We start from the raw sequence: 8,468 nt of genomic DNA on the forward strand, positions 1-8,468 counted from the left end.
GCTAGGTATACAGTTCATCTTTAACTTCCTGTCTAACGGGAACTTCTGACTCAGGTAGTTCATCCTCCACAACACCAACACAGCATACATTATCATTATTAAACAAGCATCTGAAGCAGTACAAACAATGTGGTGTGGTAAACAGCAACACTGTGGATAACTATAAAGAAAGCTATTTTGAAATATGACATTGTATGGGACCTGTTAGGAGTTAATGTGAACTGCTTACTAAAGTAGAGGAGTTATTTAGTTGTAGTCAGCAATTGTCCAGAGCTCGTCAGATGATGGACATGCCCAGCTGACAGCCAACAAGCCCTGAGTGATGCCCACTGAAAGGAAATGCAGCCAGTGAGTCAAGAAGTTAATGGACCAAATAAAACTGAGTACTTCAGAAAGAGCTGGAAGGAGAGAGAGGCCTGAAGAGGTGGGGTCAGCGGGTGAGCACTTGAAGAAGGTTTTTATATTATTTTTCAGCTTGTTGAACACCCTTCCAACAACGAATGGGGTTTCTCACAGTTGAGAGGGAGCCTAGAGAACAGCATCAGAACAGAGCTATAATTTTAATTATTATATGTCAGTTTAAGGGGCACATACTGGAGGTGAAAAGCTCAAGCTGTGTGAAAATCAAATTGATCTCGGCATGACTTCCTGGTGCTTAAACAACTACTCATGTTCGAAAGCAGGTACTGCTTAGGTAGCTGCTGATGTGCTCTCGGTGACAGAAAGGAGAAATAAAGGGATTTATGGAGCGTTGACTCATTGTTAATATGAAGTTGTATTTCCTAATAGATTCTCATCGACATGAGCAGAATTTGTTCCCTTTTCTTACACATTAATACTTTTATAAAATGAATCCTAACAGTGGAAAAGACAAGTTTCTTCTATTCTGATTTCAGTGTAATGCATGGAATAATTAAGTTATACAATGTTTGTTTAACTTAATTAAATCAATATTCACATATGTGCAAAAGCTAACAATATTCAACTGTCATGTTGACTGGTGCAACAAGGCAAGGCAATTGTATTTGTATTGTACTTTTCGTGAAATAAGTTCACCGCTTTCACAGTCAAATGCAAAAAGCAACAAGTAACATGACAGAAAATGTGATAAATAAATGTCTACCAAAAATAGCATATAATTAAACTGCAGCACAACAACCAACCTTAGCAACAAGAGGCCACGTTTCTTTTCAGACCACGACCGAGGAGACTATTGTATTGGTGGGCATATATCCGACACATTGAATAAAACAACGAGAACAATCTATCAATTCGCAGTACCACTGTCTCCAGGCTGATTATTAAAATGTTGTAAAATATTGCAGGGGCAAGAAGAACTGCAGGACTTTGCCTCACTAATGCAGGCCTTGGGCATAATCCGTTCTGCTGCAGTCAGCCTGTCAGCTACATCTTTTAGCCAAAGCTGTTTCTCACAGAGGCTGCCTGTGGGAAGAGGCCATACCTCCAAATGCTCTGACAGAGTTGCCCCTTTGGTTTTTTCTCAAGAGGCTGCACCTGTATGCTGACCACACTGCTGCCGGATAACCTGTCACTTTCACTTCAGCCTGAAGCAGGATGTTTAAAGCCAGGGTGGTATACATTTAAGGGAATATAATACATTCTACAGCACATGACTACCTCTGTTAAAGTTTATATTTTGCAGATTAATTACTTCCATCATCAGCTTTTATTTAAACGTGTACAGGCATTTGACTGCACTCTGCTGTTGATGAGTCCATAGCAGAGCTCAGCTGCAGATCTTTATTGCAGTCACGTCCGGCTACAGGAACTGTGAGGATCCATCACACCAGAGCTGGAGCTTTAGCCACTCTTAATGCATAATCAGTATTCATCCCAGACAGGCTGATCATTTTCACTTCTTTCGTGTCTACTGCTCTCCAATACAGATCAAAATGTACCTTGACACACATAACTCCACACAAATACGCTCTTTAAAAGTAAGCCTAGAACATTTTATGGACAACATCCTTATAGAGGTCAGTAAGACCATGTGAGGACACTTCGGTCGTTTCCAGATTGGTTTAAAGCTAAGACAGACATTTGAATGACATGTCTTATTTTCTTTTTTATCTAAAGTGGTGTTTTATTGTGATTCACAGTGTAGTCATCATTTTTGAAGAATGAGCAAGGCATGGCAAGTTTATTTATACAGCATCTTTCAACACAAGGTAATTAAATTAACGCAAGGAAATTCGAGCAATATACTTAATGCAAGGCCTACAGACTGCATAGCAATAATGGAGGTTCAAAGTCAAATGGCTTCACAGTGCCCACATTATGAAACCCCTCATTAAAACGGAGTTCATTAATCATTGGTACTTACTCGTGTACAATAAAACTCATGCAAAGAGTTATTGTAAATGACTAAACTCGCACAAACGGAAAAGGGAAATAATGTTAAGTTAAACGCTGCTATTCTTCCTGTTGGCCACCAGGGAGCAGCCACGATGACTGCACGTGTGCGAATGGGTGAATAAATGCAACCAACAGTAAGTTTTATTGTTGTATGGGTGCTAATCGATGTTCGCCTCTAAAATAAAACCACAGCTAATTATATCAAGACACTTATAAAGGCCAAACCATTAAAGTAATGTAACTAGATTATGTAACAACACGAGATTACGTGCACAGCGGTTCTATGGTGTAATGGTTAGCACTCTGGACTCTGAATCCAGCGATCCGAGTTCAAATCTCGGTAGGACCTGTGTTTTCATGATGTTCACATGATAGGAGACAGCATCACAAGAATGAACAACATTTGTAACCGTTGAGATAAGGGCTTTTCAAACTTTTTAATCAAATGATTATTTCTGAAAGCTCAAATATCTTGTTAATCTATTACAAAGGCAACTTTTCAAGGATATAAAGCACATGGCAGAGTTTGTACAAATAGCAACATCTAATTTAAAGATTATTCAAGTAGGTTTGCAATGCATAGACATGTTTCACAAACACAATATTAAATGGAAACATGTAAGTAAATCTTTGATTATATGACTGTTTTTCAAATGTAATGAAAGAAGCCTATAGGACACTGAGAGGAACTTAACCAACATCTTTTTTTTACAAGGCCACGGTTAAACTTGAATGCAGGAGTCAAGCTTTTAATATGGATGAGTCTACAAGATTAATTATTCATGAAATGGTGACCATTTCTGCATTGTGTCGAGGTGTTTGTATTTTCTGCTAATTACATCAGGCTGCAATACGGTCATTTATTTTGTAATTTTCATCAGGGATATTGACTGTCTATAAATCATAATGTCTTTATTAATCATAAAAAGTGACATGCTGGCTTACACCTTAAAGATGACTGATTGTATTTCCGTACGACAGAGAGTACATTTGTCACCGTATTGGTCTTCTTTTAAATCTCATAATAACCCCTTACACATAGTTCTTTATTTCTCCATGTAGCCCCTTTTCTGAGTTAATTTGAAGTTGCTTATACCAGTAAAAATTCTCTGTTCAGATTACTCTGTTAAGCTTAAAAATACTCTTCTCTTTACTATTTTTTGTTTCTGTTCCCATGTATGCTCAGTTTCCCACCTTTGACAGCAGAAGTGTATTGACAAGCCTTCTTCACCGGGGCAATTTTTTTTAAATTCTCCTTGTTATTTGATGGAGTGGAACGCCCACAGGAGCTGACTGTGTTTTGATGTATTGCTCCTGCAAAACAAGTCAAGTGATGTGACATATATTCATGTTTCTGCCCGATGAAATGACTTCAGGCTCATATTTTATACAGTAACCATTGTACTTTGCAGTTACTATAAAGTCAGGGATCTTGACTGACAATAATATGAAATGTAATTATGACCACTTGTTATGACGAACAAAATCCCAAAAGTATGGAAGTCAGCTTATGTCCTGCCACTACTAAAAGGAGGGGAGGCCACCTTATTAAACAATTATAGACCCATCTCTAAATTGTCAGTTCTGGCCAAGGTTCTTGAACGCCTAGTGAGTGAACAGGTAAAGGTGTTTTTATGTAACAATGACATCCTGTCTAAACATCAGTCAGGCTTCAGAAAGCAACATAGCACCATCACTGCCACAATGAAAGTGGTAAATGATATTACGAGTATTTTAGATAATAAGCAGAGTTGTGCAGCTCTATTTGTTGACCTATCCAAAGCTTTTGATACTGTCGATCATCACATTTTAAAGCAAAGGCTGGTCAGTATAGGCATGTCCAGCCATGCAGTAGGGTGGTTTGTAAACTACCTCTCTGAAAGGTCCCAATGTGTTCAGTTTGATGGGCTGTCTTCTGAGTGGTTAAACATCACTAATGGTGTACCACAAGGTTCAGTTTTAGGTCCGCTATTATTCTCTATCTATATTAATAGTTTAGGTGAAAATGTCGAAGGAGCAACCTTACATTTTTATGCGGACGATACCGTTATGTACTGTGCAGGTCCCTCGATTAACGAGGCTGTTGTTAAATTACAGGCTGTTTTTAACATTATTCAGGCTCAGCTCTCTGAGCTTAAGCTTCTTTTAAATGTGGATAAAACCAAGGTAATGCTCTTTTCGAAAGCTAAAGCTAAAAATACACCAGAGACTGCTTTGGATATTGTAACTACGCAAGGAATACAACTTGAAGTGGTTACCTGTTACAAATACTTGGGTATCTGGCTTGATGACTGTCTCACTTTTAAACTTCATGTCAATAACCTGCTTAAAAAGCTGAGGGTTAGGCTAGGTTTCTTTTACAGAAATAAGTCCTGTTTCTCGCTTGAGGCCAGGAAAAGGCTAGTCACTGTGACCTTTTTACCTGTGCTGGACTATGGTGATTTGTTATATATGAATGCACCTGCCAATTACCTGAGCAAGTTAGATGCTGCGTACACTGAGATTTTTGACAAATTGTAAAGCACTTACGCATCACTGTACCCTGTATACCAAGGCGGTTATGCCATCACTTACTTTACGGAGTCTCAGTCACTGGTACTTTTTCATTTACAAAGCCATGTTGGATAAACTACCATCTTATATCTGCTCCCTGATCTATCTGCGAATTGAAAGTACTTATTGCCTGAGATCGCATGCTGTGGTTTTATTAAATGTGCCAAGTGCTAGGACTGTCTTAGGGAAGAAAGCTTTTAGATGTGCAGCTCCACTGACATTTCAAAAAGAATGGAAAATTACCAAGCTGTACCACTACATGTTTTTAAAGCTCGGTTGGATGCTACAAAATCAGATGCTGTTGGTACCTGTACATGTGGTTAAATATGTAAATTGTAATCCCTGTACATTTTGCTGTATGATGTCCTTTTGTTGTTTATGTTTTTATGTCTTCTTGTGGAACCTACTGCTGCAGGTCTCCCTTGAAAAAGAGATCATTGATCTCAATGGGATTTTACCTGGATAAATAAAGGTTTTGAATTGAATTGAATGCCTAGAACAATAGTCAGTTGCCCAAATTAAAACTCGATATGTAATAGACATTCCAACCCAGTCTCACAAAACGTGTAATAACTACGTTGGTCCACAACGTAGGACGTAGTATTTCTACAAAAACGCCTCTGAAATTGTAAAATCCCTACGTTTTTTTTCACCATTCATTCCAATGGCTGGCGTCTATGTCACTTGATCTTCACATTTCTCCCTGCAGAAAAAAAAACATGGCCGAACTTCGTTTTATTCTCGATGGAAAATGTCTATTTTAAAGTTAGTTTGGCCATTAAAATGCGTTTTGATGTCATTTGATGCGAGAAATATGAGTTGTTATTTCAGATGATGTGTGCAGTGGATGCACATAATCTTTAGTTTGCTAGTTATTACGAAGATTACTTCAGGAGATTGTGTCTATAGGCCTACAACGTTTTCATTGTTACCAAGGTGGTTGCTAGGGATGCTGCTATCGATATTGTTTCTGTTATGTTGTGTAACTGTTTAATGGTGTTATCTTTATTGCTACCCCCTTCCCCGTCAATGTATAGTGTTGGTCCACCGTGCAAACATATTAGTTTAACAAAATCCGCATCTAAAATTGTGGCATAGATACGTTATTTTCCCCTTTTTTCTTTTAACTTTTAAATGTATTTCAGCACAGAAAGAGGATGTTGTCCCCCTAACCCCTATTGGAAGTCCCTTTGGAAGGATTATTGTAATGTGAATATTATTTTAAAACATCAATGAAAATGGATGGTTTAATCCACTGAAGTGGCTCTGTTTGGTCTACATGGAAGTAATTGTATTAGTACATAATACATTCTGGTATAAACTGCAGGTATAATTTGTTTGAACTCACTTCATTTCAGAGATTCAGCACCTTGCAAGCTCTCTTCCTGTGAACGCATATATCTGAATGCAAGGCAACATCCCTGTGTGATGAGAAAGCCTGGGAGGCAGATGATGATTTTGTTTCCCTTTCTGCACAGATAACCTTGACTGTAGTCAGATTTCAATCTGTGTAGGATTACATCTCAGACAGATAAATGAAAACCACTGACACTGTCTGTTGCTGCTGAAGAGCTATAGGCAATCTGCTTGAAGTATTTAGGTTTTTCATTCCAAAAAACATTAGATTCATATTTTTCCTTTTTCTTATTCAACAAAATCTTCTCAACTGAAAAGAGGCAAACAGTGCACAGTGTGATGGTAACATTAGATGTATTTAATCTTATATCCTGTTTTTTCATCCATCGTTTACTTTCAAACTTATGTGACTCTCATGACAACAAACCTACAATGTCAAAACCCTGTTGGTTTCATTATCATAAAGATAATTACAACATCAAATATTACACAGCAAGACCTGCAATCTTCCGGTACACACATATGGACAAGCGTACATTTCAACAGAACTGTATGTCTTGGGGATCACCACAGAAGGGCAGCAGAGGGCAATTCAATAGCCACATCAGGCACTCTCACTCCTCTGCATCAGATCAGCCTGTCCAAAAATGAGACATTGTTTCTGCTGACTGCAGTTACTGTCAGAAAAAGTTTAAGCATTTCTTCAAAGTTAACAAATAAAATTGTTTATGTGTTTTTTTTATTCTCTGCACTTCTCACATGTTTAATAGATAGATAGAGATTAACCTGTTCACCTACATTTCAGTAATGTTAAGGTCATTTCACTGTGATTCAGTCAAATGCCAGAAAACAGATAAAAAGCCAGGTAGATAACTCAGTAATCTTTTATGCAAACAACCCCAACATGTGCGAATTCCAGTTTCTCAGGTGTAGGGATCTGATGTTTTATTTTTTGGGTGGAATTAAATTAAATATCTTTACATCAGCTGAAAAATAAAATAAATGACATACAAAACAATTACATTTAATTGACAGTTAATCAAATGTAACTCCTTATTATCAGGGTGTACCAAGAAGTCAGTTAAGTCGCTTCAGCTGATTCAAAATGCTGCAGCTCGTGTACTAACCAGAGTTAGGAAAAGGGACCACATTACTCCTGTTCTGGCTGCCTTACACTGGCTCCATAGAACACAGGATAGAATTTAAAATTCTCTCGCCTACAAAGACCCTAATGGGCAGGCGCCATCTTACCTTAAAGAACTTATTATACCCTACTGTCCTACTAGGGCATTGCGTTCCAAGAATGCAGGGTTGTTGGTTGTTCCTAGAGTCTCTAAAAGTACAATGGGAGCCAGAGCCTTTTCTTATCAAGCTCCACATTTGTGGAATCAGCTTCCAGTTTGTGTTCGGGCGGCAGACACCCTATCCGTTTTTAAGAGTGCGCTTAAGACCTTCCTTTTTGATAAAGCTTATAGTTAGGGCTGATTAGATTCAGCCCCTAGTTTTGCTGATATAGGCTTAGTTTGTCGGGGGACATCTTACTTCTTCCTTCTCTCTGTCTACTCTCATGTTCCGATTAACCCAGCTTCCCCAAATGTCTTTCTTTTTGGTGTCTATATACGCCGGGATCCGGAGTCATGGATGATCCTGCGGTCCTGTGTCCTGGATCGCGAGCCCTGGATCGCGAGTCATGGCTGTGGTCCTGGATCATAGGTCCTGGATGGATATCCTCGTGGATTCATCTTCCTATTATACACACATGCATTTCCAAACATTTGGACTACCTATGTTGCAAATGTATTATCTTTTCAATTTACACACGGCATCTATTGCACGTCTGTCCGTCCTGGGAGAGGGATCCCTCCTCTGTTGCTCTCCCTGAGGTTTCTCCCATTTTCCCCTTTAAACTGTGGGTTTTCTCCGGAAGTTTTTCCTTGTACGATGTGAGGGTCTAAGGACAGAGGGTGTCGTATTGTCATACTGATATTTTGTACACACTGTGAAGACCACTGAGACAAATGTAACATTTGTGATATTGGGCTAGGCTATATAAATAAACATTGATTTATTTATTGAAATGAAGATAATATTCTTCCTTTGCTTTTTATTTTTTTAAATAACATGCTATTCCTTGTGTTTGGGCAACAATGTCTAGGATGAGTTATATATTAATACAATAACCA

At 38.4% G+C, this 8,468-nt stretch overlaps 1 non-coding gene across 1 annotated transcript; it reads left to right on the forward strand.

The window, feature by feature from the left end:
- Nucleotides 1-2,653: 2,653 nt before the first annotated feature.
- trnaq-cug lies at nucleotides 2,654-2,725 on the forward strand. The gene has a single exon. It is a non-coding gene; the product is annotated as a tRNA-Gln (tRNA).
- The last annotated feature ends 5,743 nt before the right edge of the window (nucleotides 2,726-8,468 follow it).

This window comes from Gymnodraco acuticeps, unplaced genomic scaffold (genome assembly GCF_902827175.1).
Source record: "Gymnodraco acuticeps unplaced genomic scaffold, fGymAcu1.1, whole genome shotgun sequence".
NCBI classification, from domain to species: domain Eukaryota; kingdom Metazoa; phylum Chordata; class Actinopteri; order Perciformes; family Bathydraconidae; genus Gymnodraco; species Gymnodraco acuticeps.